The sequence below is a fragment of the Eubalaena glacialis genome, chromosome 18 (genome assembly GCF_028564815.1).
Source record: "Eubalaena glacialis isolate mEubGla1 chromosome 18, mEubGla1.1.hap2.+ XY, whole genome shotgun sequence".
In the NCBI taxonomy this organism is placed as follows: Eukaryota; Metazoa; Chordata; class Mammalia; order Artiodactyla; family Balaenidae; genus Eubalaena; species Eubalaena glacialis.
In genome coordinates, this window is record NC_083733.1 from 17,752,130 (window position 1) to 17,770,803 (window position 18,674).

At 41.4% G+C, this 18,674-nt stretch overlaps 2 protein-coding genes across 4 annotated transcripts in view; one reads left to right on the forward strand and one right to left on the reverse strand.

Annotated features, from left to right (window-relative positions):
• The window catches only part of NIP7 (nucleolar pre-rRNA processing protein NIP7), a 67,557-nt gene that overhangs the window by 12,314 nt on the left and 36,569 nt on the right, over nucleotides 1-18,674 (reverse strand). The gene's annotated exons all lie outside the window — the stretch shown is intronic.
• TERF2 (telomeric repeat binding factor 2) overlaps nucleotides 8,140-18,674 on the forward strand; it is a 35,972-nt gene continuing 25,437 nt past the window's right edge. Inside the window, exon 1 of one of the 3 annotated variants that reach the window (XM_061173438.1) lies at nucleotides 8,140-8,500. The gene's annotated coding sequence lies outside the window, so the exon portion shown is untranslated. The remainder of the gene's footprint in view (nucleotides 8,501-18,674) is intronic. The other 2 variants (XM_061173437.1, XM_061173436.1) reach the window with 2 other exon arrangements.

Genomic DNA, 18,674 nt, shown 5'->3' on the forward strand with positions numbered 1-18,674 from the left:
ACCAGGAAGAGGATGACACTGGGAGACGCATGCCCAGCTTCTCCTAATGCTCTCCTTCCCCTAAGTGCAGGAGAGGGAAGGCATGAAGAGGAGCCTGGAGCATGATGACCCTCTACAGGAAGGAAATATTTGGAGTGAGGAAAAAGCATTTTCCTCTCCCAAAGTTCTTACTATTTCTTGGATTATAGAACATTTTGAGGATAGGAAGCAAGCTATAAACCACCACCTCAGAAAAGTGCATATAAGTGCTGGGCTTTGGTATTAATGATTTATATCTGCCTGCCTTTCCCTTTCTTCTGGTCTCTGTGCCCCATCTTCCCTGCGAGGAATTGTTCCTATTCTAGTGTATGTGAAGCTAGTGGGGCTGCCAGTCAGATGCTCTGCCTCCCCTCCTTACAGATGGGGCATGTGATCCAATCTGTCCAGTGAGAGAAGCTCATTTCCCTGGCCCTGTTGTTTTAGGAATGGGCACTTGATTGAAGGCAGCCAATCAGGGAACAGGACTAAGGGCAGGAAGATTGCTTCTTTATATGAATACTGAACTGGAAAAAAAGTAAAGCTTGGAGCTCTCCACAGCTGTTTTGTCTGCCAAGTGGCAAGACTCTAAAGAATGGAGCCCAACAAAGCAGAAAGATGCCCTGGGGATGTTTTTGACCCTTTGATCTAGTCAGAAATGAAATCTAGTCTTGTGGTTACATGAGCCACTAAATTTGCCCTTTTTTGGCTCAAGCTAGTGTCAGGTAGATGTCTATTCCTTGCAATGTATGTGCAAACACAGAACTTGGCCTCCACTTTCCAGGGGTGCTTAGGCTATGAAGCCCAAACATCCATTGGATGGGATGTTCAGAGCCCCTTCTGTTAGTGGTGCCCTTTATAAATTTGAAAATTGATCAAGTATTATTCTAAAAGATTCAGATAGCTCTGGCTACTGCATTTGGGGCACCAATACTTGTTTCTTCATGTTGGCGCCATTTCTGCTTGCCAGCAACTTGGAAACCATACTAAAAGCACAGGCTGGAAGGCCTATAGCTTGAGAGAAGACAAACAATATGGGTGTGCTGGAATGCAGAAAATGCTAGGAGAAAGTGAAAGTGACTGATCCTCTTTTCCTTTATATGTAATGGATGAGAGTTGGAGGTAGAAAGAAGAGAAAGACAATCCCACCCAACCCAAAGAGGATGTGTGGGCAAGTTAACATGCAAAATGGTGATAGGAGATTGATGCAGGGTGGTATAGAAAAAGCTATGGAAAAACAACAGCTCACTTTTTTTTTTTTTAAATTGGTTAATGGTTTGGGTTTTTTTTTGTAAATTTATTTATTTTAATTTTTGGCTGCATTGGGTCCTTGTTGCTGCGTGCGGGCTTTCTCTAGTTGCAGCGAGCGGGGGCTACTCTTCGTTGCGGTGCGTGGGCTTCTCATTGCGGTGGCTTCTCTTGTTGAGGAGCACGGGCTCTAGGCGCGCAGGCTCAGTAGTTGTGGCACGCGGGCTCAGCAGTTGTAGCGCACGGGCTTAGTTGCTCCTCGGCACGTGGGATCTTCCCGGACCAGGGATCAAACCCATGTCCCCTGCATTGGCAGGCAGATTCTTAACCACTGCACCACCAGGGAAGCCCAACAGCTCACATTTAATTAAATTAATTAATTAATTAATTTATTTATTTTATTTTATTTATTTATTTATTTTTGGCTGTGTTGGGTCTTCGTTGCTGTGTGCGGGCTTTCTCCAGTTGCTGCGAGCCGGGGCTACTCATCGTGGTGGTGTGCGGGCTTCTCATTGCGGTGGCTTCTCTTGTTGCGGAGCACAGGCTCTAGGTGCACGGGCTTCAGTAGTTGTGGCACGCGGGCTCAGTAGTTGTGGTTCGTGGGCTCTAGAGCACAGGCTCAGTAGTGGCACACGGGCTTAGTTGCTCCGTGGCATGTGGGATCTTCCCGGACCAGGGCTCGAACCCGTGTCCCCTGCATTGGCAGGCAGATTCTTAACCACTGCGCCACCAGGGAAGTCCTCACATTTTATTAAGCATTTACTCTAGGCTAGACATTAAACACTTCACATGCATTTTAACAATTCTAGGTGGGGGGGTACTACTGTTATTCCTACTCTACACAAGGTAAAACTGAGATGAGAGAGTTAGGGGTTGTAAGAGCATTCCACAGCCCCTGGAGGCAGGATTCCACATCAGGGTCATGGGAATCCTGCACTTCCTAACCACCATGTTCCCTCTCTAGTTAAAGACCCGAGTTAGAACCTAGCTTCTGTCACTTGCTCGTTGAGTGACCTTGGACAAATCAGCCTCTCGTAGCTTGTTGCCTCACCTGGAAAATTCAGATATTATACTAGATAACTTTTTTCTTAAAACTCTTTCAACTCAAAAATTCAAAAAAAAAAAAATTCAAAAATTGCAAAAACTTTTAAAACACCCCAACTCCCCAATCTAGGATTTATATTCTTGGCCTGAGCTTTGCCCCTAAAGACTGTATAGATTGGTTTTTCCCATGGATTTAGGATCAAAGGGCTCCTTTGGGTTATGTGTTCCTTTGAAATGGATTCAAAGGCATGCGTTTTCAAAGTGAAGGGGAAACTGGAAAGCCTTCATCCTTGCTGAGTGAATCAGCATCCCAGAGCACAGGTGACAAGTCCTGACCTATCCCTTCACTGTCTGATAAACCCACAGGTCACGGCTCTGAACTCAACCCCACTTTTCCTTCTTCCTGCCCCCTTTGTGGGCTTTCTGATAAGGTGCCCCAAGTCAGCTGTGACAGTGTTTTCTCTCTCTGCAAACAGTCCCCAGGGCGTGCACTCTGCCTGCAAGCTCCCCAGCTGCTTCCAGCTCTCCCTCTGCCCAGAGCCCTTTAATTGCTGCATTCCAACAAATTAGCCATGTGACAGAAGATTATTTTTAACTTCAATAGAGCAGCTCCCTCTCTTTTAATATATCATGCTTGGCCCGCATTCCCTCGGTGAAAAGGGCACCATCGGCTACTTCTGAGAACTTTTAATTACTCCAATTGTTTGCAAAACCCTTAGAAGATTAAAAATTTTTTTTTTCTTTCTCCTTTCCCAGTTTTCCCATTTGCTATTTAATGAAAGCTGAGGCTGAGTCCAACTTGGGTATTTACCAGCTTTAATGGGTCTCCCCAAATCCTCTCTAGCTGCCCCCATTCTCTGCAAGATAGTTTTTTTAAAGTGCGAACCCACTGGGGGATGAAGGGAGGGCAAGTTCCAGAGGAACAATCCCACATAGAGCCCCAGAAGGTGGCAGGACGGAGGTGGCTGGTGGCCTCAGGAAGACTGAGCGCTAAACATCTCTTAGGTCTTGGGACCCTCCAAGAGGATCCTGATGATCGAGCCCGACACTGAATCTGAGCCTTTTACCTTCAAGTAAACCACACAGAACAATGAGCATCTCAGGGACCACCATGTGGACCAAAGGCCCTGCTCCAGTTTTTCTGAATTTCCTAGACCCCAGATACTTCTTTAATCTCATGAGGCCAAGTGGGCAGTGTGGCCAAAAATGATTGAGGTTGTATCACCCACCATCACCTGGAAAGGTAGAGATAGAGTTGTATTTAAGTTTGACTCCCGCAAAATTGAGAAATGTGCGTTTTCTTATACCTGAGTTTTGCAAAGTAATTCATACAGGTTATATCAGTATGCGTATATCAGTATGCGTATCATTCCAGCGTATCATTTTCTATGCTATCCCCATCCGTTATCCACGGTTTCGCTTTCCACCGTTTCAGTTACCCGCAGTCAACCAAGGTCCGAAAATATTACACGGAAAATTCCAGGAATAAGGAATTTATACGTTTTAAATTGTGCACCATTCTGACTAGCTTGATGAAATCTCATGCCATCCTGCTCCACCCCACCAGGGTCGTGAATTATCCCTTTGTCCAAGTATCCACTGTCTATATGCTACCTCGTTAGTCGCTTAGTAGCCGACCCTGGTTATCAGATTGACTGTCATCGTATTGCAGTGTTCAAGTAACCCTTATTTTACATAAAATCGAATGTCGACAATTTAGTGCAGGTCAGTGAATCTCGAAAATAGCAAACACTCGTGTAAACTACCACCCAAATCAAGATATAAGTGTTTGCATCTCTTCGGAAATTTGCCTAGTACCCCTTTCCAGTCAGTGCCCCCGCACCCCTGAGCAGCCGCTGTTCTGATTTCCGTCACCTAGATTTGTCTCGTTTGATTTTGGAATCACACAGGGTGTACGTCTGTCTTTCTATGTTGTGTTTTTGAGATGCATCTGTTGCTCCAACAGTGTCAACCTGGGTGGTGGTTTTCTGTTGGATTTGCAGGAATAAGTGGAAGTGGTAAATTCAGGCCTAACCGGAGCAATTTCATTAATGACAGATTTCCTTAGAACAGGCTTACATCGACTGCCATGCACCACAGTACCATAGTTAACGCTATTTAGACATGGCAAGGTGCTTTTGATTAAAAAGAAGTCGGCAAAATGTACCTCACAGCTCGCCCTTTGACCCAGCTCTTCTGCATTTAGGAGTTTCTCTTACAGATAGATATAATCACACATGTGTGACATGATGTTTGTACAAGGACATGAATGTCAGGACTATTTTTCAGAGCCAAGGATTAGAAACAAACTAATGTCCATCAGTAGGAATCTGATTCAATAAATCATAATGAATCCAGACAATGGAACACTATCCAGTCATGAAAATAATTGAGGAGGTTCCCTATGCACTGAAATGAGATGATCTCCAAAGGGAAAAAAGCAAGAAGTGGAACAGTGTGTGTTCATTCACTTATTCAACAAATATTTATGGAGAAACTATCAATACAATATGCCAGGCACCACTCTACACGCTGAGGATATAACATTATACCACATAAAATCCCTCCCCTCGTGCAGCGTCCATTCTAGTGGCAAGAGTAGAAGAAAAAACAAACAAATGAAAATTATATTTGTATGGTGTGTTATCATTAATATAAAATAAAAGAATAAAAGTGGAAAGAAAACATAAATATGTTCTTTTATTTTATTTTATTTTTTTGGCTGTGCCTCAAGGCTTGGGGGATCTTAGTTCCTCGACCAGGGATTGAACCTGGGCCCTGGCAGTGAGAGCGCCGAGTCCTAACCACTGGACCACCAGGGGATTCCCAGTGTGTTCTTTTAAACATGCATAAAGTCTCTACTTTGGAGAAGATACTCCAGAAACTGGTAGCACTGGGGGAGGGAACTGGGAAGCTGGGGGACATGGACAGAGGAACAAATGTCACTTTATGCTCTTTGTATCTTCTGAATTTTAAAATTTTGAATATGTTACCTAACCCAGAATTAATGGGTTAGGTATTAATAATAATAATTATTATTAATATAACCCATAATTATAACCCAGGATATAATTACATTTTTTTTTAAGTTGGAAGAAGTATTTGGCAGTATTTCCAAGCACCTGGGCCCTCAAGTTGTGGGAAACGCCCTACTGTTTTTTAATCAGGGCAGGAGGAAAGGGCTAGCTCCTAGCTGTCACTCACTGCAGTCATGAACCGAAGTCATAGCATCATTCTGGGAAGATTAAAGAGGCACCAGGAGGACAGAAGGAAATAAAATCAATCTTGAGTATTTATAAAAGGCTTAAGCAGCTCTTTCCTAAATTTGAATTAATGTCAAGAGAGAATCATCTCAGGAAATGCGAGTTCCTCTCTTCAAACTTTTTGGGACCATCCCATTTGGGAATGAATTGCATAGAGCCAAGTTCTTTCACAGGGAACATCTGTGTGTAGGGAAGTGGAGGGATGGGGAGAATAATAAAAAGACCATCTGACACTGAACTTGGACACCTCTTATCTTTTTTCTCAGCTTCCCTTGGGTTGTATGGGAAGGAAGGTCTATAAAACACTTACGGTTTATCGTTTGGATTTATTCATATAACATGTGAAAGTGGCAATATGGAAGAGGAGCCTGATTGAAATCTGTACTCTTTGTGAATGTTTGTATTGCAGAAGCTTCCCAGAGTTGTTGGATGATGGCTCTATGATTACTGTCTCCTTGTGGCCTCTAGTCAACCAAAGTGGAAAAAAAAAAAGTTTGGCTTTGAATAACAGGTCTATAATTATTTATCTTATCTCACAATAAATTACCCCTTTTAAAATCCTACCATTATTTTTCTTATATTTTCATTAACTTTTAATTACTAGTTAATATAGGAATACATTCTTCTTTTTTGAAAAAAATTAGAGTGTTGCAGATAAAGTTTTGGTTGTCTTTAATCATTTCCTACAACGTTAATTTAATTGGTCTGGAGTGTGGCTGGCAAGTAGTTTCTTTCTTATAGTGATTCTAATACACAGCAAAATATGAGAACCACTTGTCTAACTGATACAGGACCCCAATATTTTTGGAACTCAATACCTAGATGTTATGGGAAATATGTATATGTATTTTTAATACAACAAATGGTTTTCTTTCTCTAAGTGAAAGCTGAGATTTGCCTGTCAAGACAGATTGCAATTTAGCAAAAGCACTTCCATAAATGTTTGGGTTTTGCAAATAAAAAGCCAATTTGCAATCCTGGAATGGAGTTTGGGACAATGAGACCCTAAACTTGTGTCAAAGTTGTCATTGTTGCAGGCATGTTGAACCTCTGTAGATTATCAAGATGTGGCCTGAGAGTGGGGATTGAGGAAGAACTGATGAAGAAGTTTCTTGGCTAGAGGCAGAGAAGGCTGTCAAGACCCTTCTGGAAGGTAAGGCTGAGACACTCAAGGACTATGCTGTCCAACACAGTAGCCACCAACTTCATGTGTTATTTGTTTTTTAATATAAGTGAATTAAAATGAAATCAAATTAAAAATTCAGTTCCTCAGTCATAGTAGCCACACTTCAAGGGCTCAATAGCCACATATAACCAGTGGCTACCATATTGGGTGCAAATATAGAACATTTCCATCATCAAAGAAAGCTCTCTGGGACAGTGCTACTGTAGAAATCACTTTACATGGTCTTATCCAGTTGCTAGTTTAAAATTTCCTTCCTGGGTCTTCCCTGGTGGCGCAGTGGTTGAGAATCCGCCTGCCAATGCAGGGGACATGGGTTTGATCCCTGGTCCGGGAAGATCCCACATGCCGCGGACCAACTAAGCCCGTGCGCCACAACTACTGAGCTTGTGCTCTAGAGCCCGTGAGCCACAACTACTGAGCCTGCGTGCTTCAACTACTGAAGCCCGCGTGCCTAGAGCCCGTGCTCCACAATGAGAAGCCACCACACTGAGAAGCCCGCGCACCGCAACGAAGAGTAGCCGCCGCTCGCCGCTACTAGAGAAAGCCTGCGCACAGCAGCGAAGACCCAACACAGCCAAAAATAAATAGATAAAATAAATAAATTTATAAAAAAATAAAGTAAAATAAAATTTCCTTCCTGAAATGTAATTACTTGCTCTTATTACCAAGTCTTCAACACAGTATTAAAATAATAGTAACAGCTAACATTTATTGAGCACCTACATAACGGTCAGTTTTCTTGGTCGCAGACAACAGGTTCCACTCTTGCTAATTTAAGCACAAAGGGATTTATTAAAGGGTATGGCTAGCTCACAGAATCAGTAAGAAAGTTAAGAAATAGACTCTAGGCTAAACATCCAGGAATGACTCCTAAAATTATACTGCAGAACTTGTTGACAAGCAAGCCACAGCCTCTGTCACCATCCAGAAGCTTCAGAACTGCTAAGCTGCCACCACAGCTGATGTTCTAGGATCACATTGCCTTTGCCATGATCGGCCTCAGCAAAATGGATGCTTCACACCTGCCTGTCCCTCCACGTAGCTCATAGCTCTAAAGTCTCACACAAATGGAATCTAAGTCATAAACAGAACCAGAGCCGCAAGGGAGTTTGAGAAATGTCGTGTTTATCTCTCCAGCCTCTGCAGTTCGGGAAGCGAGCTAGGATGGGGCTGGAATGGATTTGGAGCAAACCAGTCAGTCTAAAGTATCTGCCATGACCTGCTGTATGCCAAGTCCCGTGAGCATGCGCGATCGCATTTCTTTCTTACAAGAATTCAGGGAAGAAGGGCCTATAAATCAACCCTCCTTGACAGAGAAGGACACTACAGGAAATGGTGGGGCACACGTATGGTCTTAGTTGTGCTTGGGGAAGTTAGAAGAGGGCCCTCTGTCCACTCTGGGAGAGAAGGAAAGTGGAGCAGGGAGGGGACAGCTGCCTGGAGAAGCCAGGATGGAAGACGACTTCACAGGAGAATAAAGCAGCAGTCCCAAGGTGACAAAGGACAGCCAGAATGAATCTGAGAACTCACGAGTGGTACTGCTGTACAAATTCATGCCAGATTCCGGAGGCCCTGCCCTCTCCACAAATCCATGCTGCCTCTGGTGGAAAGAACCAGAACTTACACACACAACAAAGACACAAGAACACTTGCCTGGCTACATCCCAACAACCCCAGTTGCACCTGTGGCACGGAACAGGACTGCAAAAGTAAAGAACTCAGCAGGAAAGGCTTCCAGAAGGAGGTGAGTTTTTAGTGGGTTTGAGAGGAGAGGTGTTAGCGTATGCATGGCTGTCAAGAGGCAGAGGGTTTCAGATGAAAGAACTCATCTGTCCTCACGCCAAGACTCATGCCAAGGCTGAAAGGGGCAGCCACTGTAGCATATCAAAGCAGTGTCCTTGACTCAGGATGAAGGAGGTGAGTCAGTGTTTGGGAGAAAACAGTAAATAAATGGGCTGGGAAGGGAACTGATTGCAGGATAAAATCATGTGAAACCCTTCCTATGATTACAATTATATTCAAAAATTAGTAAAGTATGTATCAAAAATCAATTTGGAACAGAATGAAAATCTCGGGAGTGGGTCCTAGACATCTTCTAACAACCACTCGGGGTTGATTCTCCCGATTTGCCTGTCCTGAGGGCTGTTCCCAGTCTCAGCTCTCCTCCCCTGTGATGTAGCTCAAGCTTTTGGTGTATGGGGGCTGGGGCCCCTTTGCCACATCATTCCTTCCTGGAGACATCCTAGTAGGATCAAAAGGTACCTAAGCCAGGGAAAACAATAAATCTCAAGGAAATGGGACTCTTGGAGCTGGGAAATTCAGAAGAATTTGAGAAAGGGGCATCAACACCCCAGAAATGTGGTGGCATGCATGATTCTTATTTTGCTTAAGCTTTATCAAACAATATATTTTAACAAGTCTTTCCATCTGCCAGGTTCAATGTTAAGCAATTTAATAATACATTATAAATAAATAAATAAATTCTCTTTCAGTTTAAAAAAAATAATAATAATACATTACATCATTTAACCCTCAGAGCAATTACCTAGACTAAAGGGTATCCCCATTTTACAAATGAGAAAAACGAGGCTTAGAGGTCCCACAGCTAAGAACTGGACTCCACAGCCCACTGATTTAACCATCCTGCTACGCTGCCTTGATCTCTTCTTCCTTATTTGTGTTTTCCTATTATTTTTCACATGTTATGTTTGTATACTTGTCAGCTCCAAAAACTAGAAGTTTCTTAAAGTGCAATGATCAAGTCTAATTCATCTTTTGACACCCTTACCCCCAGCACCTGACGGAGACTAGCAAGCACATAGTAAGTGCTTAATATACGTGAGCTAGACAGAGCTTTGTGACACAATAATCATTCACCTTGTATACTTAAACCCAACAATTCTTGCAGATATTCAGTTTCCAGCTAGCAAGTAGATGAAGTGAATCCTTTCATTAATACAGGACCATGGTCAAGTGTGAGGGTCTTGGAGCCCAATAGTCACAGGTTTGAATCCTGCCCCAGCCACTTCTTAGGGGTGTAATCTTAGGCAAATGTTAAAAGAAAAAAAAAAAATTTACAATTTATTAAGCGTTATCCGTTAAAAAAAAGCACTGGTGTTGGGGCATGAAAAATAGCTGAGAAAGTTTATGATTCAGATGCTTAAATATATATATTAAATATGTATTTTACAAAAGTGGTAGATGCGTTGTTTCCCAGAAGAGTTCAGTGTCTTGCTAGCAGGCCTGCTGACCCTCTCAGGCCCCGCCTACTGAGAAAGACCCAGCAGCAAGAACAGGGACTAGTGGTTAAATGTTAACTTGTGTTTATTTCTCTACAACTGCCTGCTGTTTAATTTGGCCAACCCAGTGAAGATTCTTTCGTAAGCCTGTGTGTAATTTCTAAACACCAGACCTTCGACCTTTACACACATGCTAAACATTTATAGAGTGGGAGAGTTCTCCTTTTTCTCCATCAGTGGAGTGAATAAATACCAACATCCTCCCCTCCCCCCCCCAAAAGTATTCTTTGATCTACACTACAGATAAACCGATAATAATTCATCCTGATCAGCTAAGGGCTGTAAAGCAGATTCTTTGATAAGCCAATTAATTTCAGAGGGCACTGGGGCTTGTTTCTTCCTGATGCTGATTTAGATTCTTAAAGTCATAGAACTTTAGAGCTGGAAAGAGATCTTTTAAATTAGCTCGTCAAACTGTCCGATTTTAACAGACAGTTAAAATCTGTTAAAACCAGATGAGAAAACTGTGAGCTGCAGAGAGGGAAAAGGCAGTGTAGACACATGTACAGATGTTAAAGAAGAAAAAGCCATATAGGAATTGCTTTGTCACAACAATTTCTACAGCATTTTAAGTTTTCTGTGGGATTGCTTTTTGTTTTCCTTTATAATCTGGTGATGCAAGTATAGTGTTTGAGCCTGGAACTGGAAATCCGTGGACACTGATGCTGTTTTGCACTGACATCAGAAATATCTGAGAATCACTGCTGCCCCCTGCTGGAAATTTAAAATCTCCAGGTTATGTGGACTTCCTTTGAGTCAAAAAAATTAGAAAAGTAATATTTCCTTAGGTTAAGAAGTTTAAAAAGCATGAAAGGGTATAAAGAGAAATATGAACTCTGCCTCCTTTCAATCATATTTCCCAGTGATAACTGTCGTTAACAATTTTTTTTGGAATATTCTTCCATATTTTTTCTACTTATGTGTATTTGTATATATCTACGCATAAGTATATATATATTTTACACACAAATAGGACAATACTATATGCACTGTTTTGTAACATGCTTTTCTCTTTTTTCCTTAATTTATTTTACTGATTTTCAATACGTAATACATTCAAACTAATCTAATCTAATGCTATTTCAATTATACCTCATTTTATTTATTTGTATTTATTTATTTATTTATTTTTTGCTGCGTTGGGTCTTTGTTGCTGCGTGCGGGCTTTCTCTTTGTTGCGGTGCACAGGCTTCTCATTACAGTGTCTTCTCTTGTGGCTGAGCACAGGCTCTAGGCGCGCGGGCTTCAGTAGTTGTGGCACGTGGGCTCAGTAGTTGTGGCTTGCGGGCTCTAGAGCACAGGCTCAGTAGTTGTGGCGCACGGGCTTAGTTGCTCTGCGGCATGTGGGATCTTCCCGGACCAGGGCTCGAACCCATGTCCCCAGCATTGGCAGGCGGATTCTTAACCACTGCGCCACCAGGGAAGTCCCCTCATTTTTTTTAAAAAAAGACATATATCTTGAACATCTTCTCAAAGCAGTATATATTGACCAACCTTGTTTCTTTCAATGGCAGAATAATATTTCATTGCTTGGGTGTATCATAAATTATTTATTCAGTCCTCTTTTGATGGAATAAAATGTAAATCTCTATAAAAGTAAGGACTTTATTATTTTTCTTGTTGTTACTGCTGTCTCTTGTAATGAGAATAATGCTCAATAAAATTTGTTTAATGAATGAATGAACATTCTCCTAGTTTCAAGTATTTTTCTGTTTCAAAAATGCTGCCCCGAGCCAGCAAGCCGCAACTAAGGAGCCCGCTTGCTGCAACTAAGGAGCGAGCACAAGTGCCGCAAATAAGGAGCCCACCTGCCGCAACTAAGACCCGGCGCAACCAAAAAAAAAAAAAAAAAAATGCTGCCCCAAATAACTTTGTGTCTATATTTTGGGGCATAGGATAAAATCTAGGAAGAAGTGTAGGTTCAAAGGCATGCAAATTTTAAATTTTGATAGATGGTCAAATTGGTACTTTTAATGAAGAATGGGTCCAGAGGTTTAATAATCCTATCATTCCCATCCCTGACTGGGCATCAAAACCAGAATCCCCCAGATAATTTAATTTAAAATAAATCCTTTCTGCACATTCCTTCTCTGTTCTAATTCATTAGCTGGGGGGAGGGAATCTGTATATTTAACAGCCCTCCCCCCCCCCACCGTGATTCCAATGCACACTCAGGACTGGGTACAGCACATTACCTACCCACTTCTTGCTACACTGCAGCAGACGGAAATGTGCTCCTCTATCCTAATCTTAATATGGTTACTCATTTGTTATTCACCTGATGCTTATCGAGTGTCTACTGTGTGCAAGACCCTATGCTCTCTCTCCCAGAGGTAAGATTGTACAGGGGATGTGGTATGGATTTCGCCACTCCCGTGGGTGGTAGCGCTGGGGGTGAGCGGGTGAGTTCGTTGGCAGTATGTGTGTTGGCTGGTGGCTGGGGTTTGGGGAGGGAGCAGTGTGTGGGTGAAACTCAGGAATCCTGCAGCACTACAGTGGCAGGAATTTTTAAAAGGTCCAGCCCTGCCCTGGGTGACATGTCTGTGTCTAACAGACATGGAGCCAGCCCAATTCTAGGTCTTCTTAGGCAACTGCTACTGGGGGTCCCCACAAGCGACGCATGGGGCAGGGCACAGTGCTTTCCCTCTGGGCCCTTCTAAGCCAGATAAAATATAATGCAGATGAAACACACATGGGAAATGCGCCATGGACAGCCAACAGATTGCAGTCATGAAAAAGGATGACGGATTCCACCGTCATTCGCGACCCACCCAAATGTCACATCCTCTGGCAGTTCCTGACACAAGCAGGTGTGGTTTCCATGTACTCCACAGCACTTGAAATATAACAACAGAAAGAAAAAAGGAAAAAAAAAAAAAAAAACCTGCTACTACTGCTACCTGAGGCTTATTATGTCAAAACTTCTAGCTGTTTTACTGGGCGACCCCATTATATTCTCCCAATAGTGCAGGGAACTCAGGGAAGTTAAATGACTAGATAAAGGCCACACAATTTGTTTAATAGAGTGGTTTTCATAATTTTTCTGCTTGCACATGCCATCAAATGATTTTGAAAAATGGTGTATCCCTAGACAGAGACACACTTCTATGGCCATGTAATTTATAACAAAGGAGGCACCATAGAGAGTAGGAAAAGATCTTTTTAAAAAATGGTGCTGGGATCCCTGTATACCTACTGGGAAAAAAAAATGAAATTGGACCTTACTTCACGCCATACACAAATATCAAATCCAGGTGGATAAAGACTTAAGTGTGAAAGGCAAAAATCTACAGCTTTTTAGAAAATAGTATATATCTTCATGACTTATGAAGGAAAGGATTTCTTCAACAAGCCACTGACAGCGCTCATGATATAGGAAAAGAATGATAAATTCAATTACACTAAAATTACACAGTGGTTCTTAAGTATACTCCATAAAGAGTATAACAGATAAACCATAGAGTGAGAGAAGAGATTTGCAACAAATATAACAATATGCTCAACAGACGGCTGCAATATTAGGCTTAGGCAGCAGTGTTAAATGGAACTGCTTTGGAAAGCAGCTCGGCATTCTTTGAATGTATATTATATTTTACAAGAAAAAAAAGAAAAAGAAAAGAAACTACTGCCTAAGAATATGTATCTCCTTGCACATTTTAAAGTTGACATCTAAAAGTTTTTCATCTTATTTACTTTTTTTTTTTTTAAACTTGTTAAAAGAATGCCCATAGCAACCTTATATGTAACTGCCTCAAGGTGGAAACAGCCCAAATATCTATGGAGAATGGATAAATTGTGTATTTTCATACAATGAAATACTACTTATTAATAAAAAGGAACAGGGATGAATCTCAAAAACATGGTTATGCAAAAGAAGTCAGACACACAGAGTACCTACTACATGATTCTGTTTATATTAAATTCAAGAACAGACAAAACTAATGTTTTGAAACATTATGTATGAAACCCAAAGAGCAGTTGAGGATGCGGATTGACTTGAAAGAGGCATAACGGAACTTTCTGGAGTGGTTCATCATGTATTAACTAGATACAAAAGATGTAATTTCTGCACATTACAGATCTTAACATTTAAAAATAAAATTGTTATATCACTGTCATAAATATATCCAATGAAATATAAATACCATAGTGACTTGATATCCACTATCCATTTAAAAATAAAAAGATATGGACAGGGACTTCCCTGGTGGTGCAATGGTTAAGAATCTGTCTGCCAGTGCAGGGGACAGGGGTTCAAGCCCTGGTCCCGGAAGATCCCACATGCCGTGGAGCAACTAAGTCTGCGCACCACAGCTACTGAGCCTGTGCTCTAGAGCCCATGAGCCACAACTACTGAGCCCGTGTGCCACAACTACTGAAGCCCGTGCGCCTAGAGCCCGTGCTCCACAGAAGCCACCGCAATGAGAAGCCCACGCACCGCAACAAAGAGTAGCCCCCACTTACCGCAACTAGAGAAAGCCTGCGTGCAGCAACTAAGACCCAATGCAGCCAAAAATAAACAGATAAATAAATAAAAAGATATGGACAAGCCCTTATTGAACAGTCATTTGGTCTTCTGTTGTTGTTGTTTTGCTGTTTTTTGGGGGAGTTTTTTGGCCTCGCCGTGAGGCACGCAGGATCCTAGTTCCTGGACCAGGGACCGTATCCGCGCCCCCTGCACTGGAGCGCAGAGTCCTAACCCCTGGACTGCCAGGAAATTCCCCTTTTCTTTCCAGGTGTTTTTTTTCCCATACATTTTAAATCATTCTTTTTCTCCTTGAAATCCATGTCTCCCACCAAATACTACTCTGATGTAATATATTTTTCTGTTTGAAAGTCCCTTATTCATCACCTTATTATTCTGCAACAATGTACAACTTAACCTTAAAAAATATATTATGCCCACAAGGCTCTAAATATCAACAATCTTCTTTGGGCTTAAGTTAGCATTATGATTATTAGTTATACATTAATAATATTGATCAAAGCAGCATAAAATTATTCCCACTGAAAATTCATCTCTTAATGAAATGAGTAATGGGACCTTAGTTAGTCTTTTGAATTATGCCTTTATTTGCATCTAAACTCGGATTCTAAGCTAATAACATACATCACAGTAAAATTTAGATGGTAATGCCTTATCTTTTGCAAAGTGAGAGAAAGATGATTGGGACAGGGAAACACTCAGGATCTCTGACCTGGGTGTGTTCTCAGATAGATTAGTTTTAAGAATGAGAAAACATGAAGGCTGATCCCTCTTGAAAAGGCTTCATGCCCAGGGATACATGAAATTCCAGTTTGAAGACCTCCAGTTTAGAGTGCGATGGAGATGGAATTCTAACCCAGGTATGTCCGACTCCCAGCCTAGATTCTTTCAACCTGCCCCATACAATCATAATTTATTCTTTATCACTTTGGGTTGAAAAACCATTTCAGAAGAATTTATTTGCAGGGCATGGGGTAGTGGTGGGACTATAGAAATAATACATAACCATTGCTCAGAATTAAAATATAGTGTCATTATTTTTACATGTTGGTCCCCCCCATCCAGACCTTGAACTCCCTGAAGGCAAGATTAGTGTTTTATCTATAGAGTTGTATCCCTAGAACCTACAGAGCTTCTACTCACAAAGTGAGACCTCAATAAACGTAGAGCAAATGCCCGTGGAGGACAAGACCGTTTTTGAGTCTCTGACCTGCATGGATAAGGGACCCAGATTTGAAGAGGTGAAGCCAATAAGTAGCTTGGCTTTGCAGTTTAAGCTTCCCATTGTTTCCAACAGTTCCTTCCTCCATTCTTGGTTACGGAGAGTGTTTTCCCAAGCTAACATCCAATGCTTGGTGCCCTTGGCTTCAAGACAATTCCCTCGCTTAGCCTCCCAACTAGACTGCCTCTAATCCCACCTCAATGCCCCCCTCTATTGAATTTCTGTCACTCTCACTGCTGACCACAGAGAAGTTTGGCCTGGGGGGGTTGGGAGGGACTAGCCAGGTGTGTGCTTGACACAAATGTCCCATGTGCTGAATCAAAAGGCCTGAAGAACTCCAGTCCACACTGGGCTTCATTCCCTCTTGCTGTTCTCCAGCCCACAGAAGGCAGAACAGTATTTTGCAGACCTTTAGCACTCACATGTCACCTTCACAATATTTGGTACCTCCACAGGCCACCTGTACTCACATCACATTTTCTTTATATTACTCATTTTTTTTAACCTAAATACCTACTCTACTTAAGCTTTGTCCTGAGCAATAATATCCAACAGTAACAGGCTTGATTGATATATACATATTTCAAGTGCATGTTTTCAAAAATTCATCATTAATACTTTTAATGTTGGTGCACCATGCAAGACAATCTCATGTAACATATGACAGAAAATGCTGTCCTAGACAGGAAGTTAGACTCTGGAGCTCTCTTGAGCTTCTTCTATGAGTCAGGCACCATACTAAGGCTTCATAAAAGATAACATTATTGGAGACCTTTTCCCCCTACTCATTGTAGAAAATTAGGAAAACACAGAAAAGTCTAAGGAAGAAAAACTTGAAATCTCTTGTCATTCTGTCTTGGTTAATAGCAAACATATCTGGATCTAAAATCTGACTCAAACATATTCATTATGATATCTTAGACAAGTCACTTAACCTCCTGGAGTCTCAGTTTATTCATCTTTAACACTGGTAAAATGAGACCTCTTTTATAGGATTTTGGTGAAAATTAAATGAAATGACAGATGTAAGGCACCCTAGCATAGTAAGTGATAAATAGTAAATGTGCAAAAAAATTTTTATATGATTATTATTGCCATAAATTTGTTGTCATATTATATGTTTCTATCTTTTTCTCTTCTTATTATATCTTGAGCATGAAATAATCTTTGGGTCCATATTTATTTATTTATTTTATGGGGGCATAGTTTTTATTACCGAATAAAATTCCTTACTATGAATGACTTAGTAAATAATTTTATTATCAGATTGTTTCAGTTCTAATTTTTTGTACATAATAAGTAATGCTGTGATGAAAAATCCTTGTACTTAAATCTTGGTGCTCATTTATGATTTTTCCATAGGATAAGTTTCTAAAAAATGGAATTTTTATGGCTCTTGCTTTTTTTTTCTTTTTTCTGGGTTGGTCTCTGGAAAAGTTGTACTGATTTACCTTCTCAACAGCACTGGCTGAAAGTGCCTGTTTCACAGCACCCTCCCTGACACTGGGTATTATTTATTTGTTAGAACCTTACTGATTTAACTGGAATATATCAGGCATTGTTTATAGGCCTTATTTCATCTTCACCACCAACCCTCTGAAGGGTCCATTTGGTAGCCTCTTGTCCTTGATTGGGAAAACAAGGCTTCCAGAGGTTAAATTCTTACCCAAGCCAGTACAGGTATACATCGTTTTATTGCGGGTCACAGATATTGTGTTTTTGGCAAATTGAAGGTTTGTGGCAACCCTGTGTGGAGCAAGGCTACAGACACCATTTTCCCAAGAGCATTTGCTCACTTTGTTTCTCTGTGTCACATTTTGGTAATTCTTGCAATATTTCAAAATTTTTTATTAGCATTATATTTGTTATGGTCATCTTTGATCTACTATTGCAAAGAGATTAGGACTCACTGAAGGCTCAGATGACAGCATTTTTTAGCAACAAAGTACTATTAAAGGGGATTTCCCTGGTGGCGCAGTGGTTAAGAATCTGCCTGCCAATGCAGGGGACAAGGGTTCAAGCCCTGGTCCGGGAAGATCCCGCATGTCGCGGAGCTACTAAGCCCGTGCGCCACAGCTACTGAGCCTGTGCTCTAGAGCCCTTGAGCCACAATTACTAAGCCCACATGCCACAACTACTGAAGCCCGCGTGCCTAGAGTCTGTGCTCCGCAACAAGAGAAGCCACCGCAATGAGAAGCCGGCGCATCGCAACGAAGAGTAGCCCCCGCTCGCCACAACTAGAGAAAGTCCACACGCAGCAACGAACACCCAATGCAGCCATAAATAAATAAATAAAATTAAAGAAAAAGAAGAATGCATTAAAAAAAAGTACTATTAAACTAAGGTATTTTTTTTTTTTTTGCATAATGCTATCGCACACTTAATAGATTACAGTATAGTGTAAACATAACTTTTATATGCGCTGGGAAACCAAAAAATTCGTGTGACTCACTTCATTGCGGTGGTCTGGAACCAAACCTGCACTATCTCTGAGGTACTCCTGTTAAGTTGTTGGGCCAGGATAAGCCTATTTGGTCCTTAACATGCTGACTGTGGCTTTTCCCCTATACCACACTGCCTCCTGCTGGTGCCCATGGAGAGGGCATGAAGTCCTGAAATTCCTCAAATCAGATTCCTTAGATGAGAGTTAGGTATTTGTGATAAGGAAGAGAGTGATATTGGGACAACCATATAATGGTGGGACTTTGAAAAATGGGGAGAAAATTCATCAAGCTTTTCACTTAATATTTATGCAATTTATGTGAGTTATACCTTAACTTAAAAAAAAAGAAAAATGAGAAGATTTTTGATAGACAAGAGGAGGAAAGACTTTTCAGGCAGGCAATGGGTGAGTTAATAAAAATAGCTCACACTTACTGAGTCCTCACAACAAGCCAAGCCCTTCACTAAG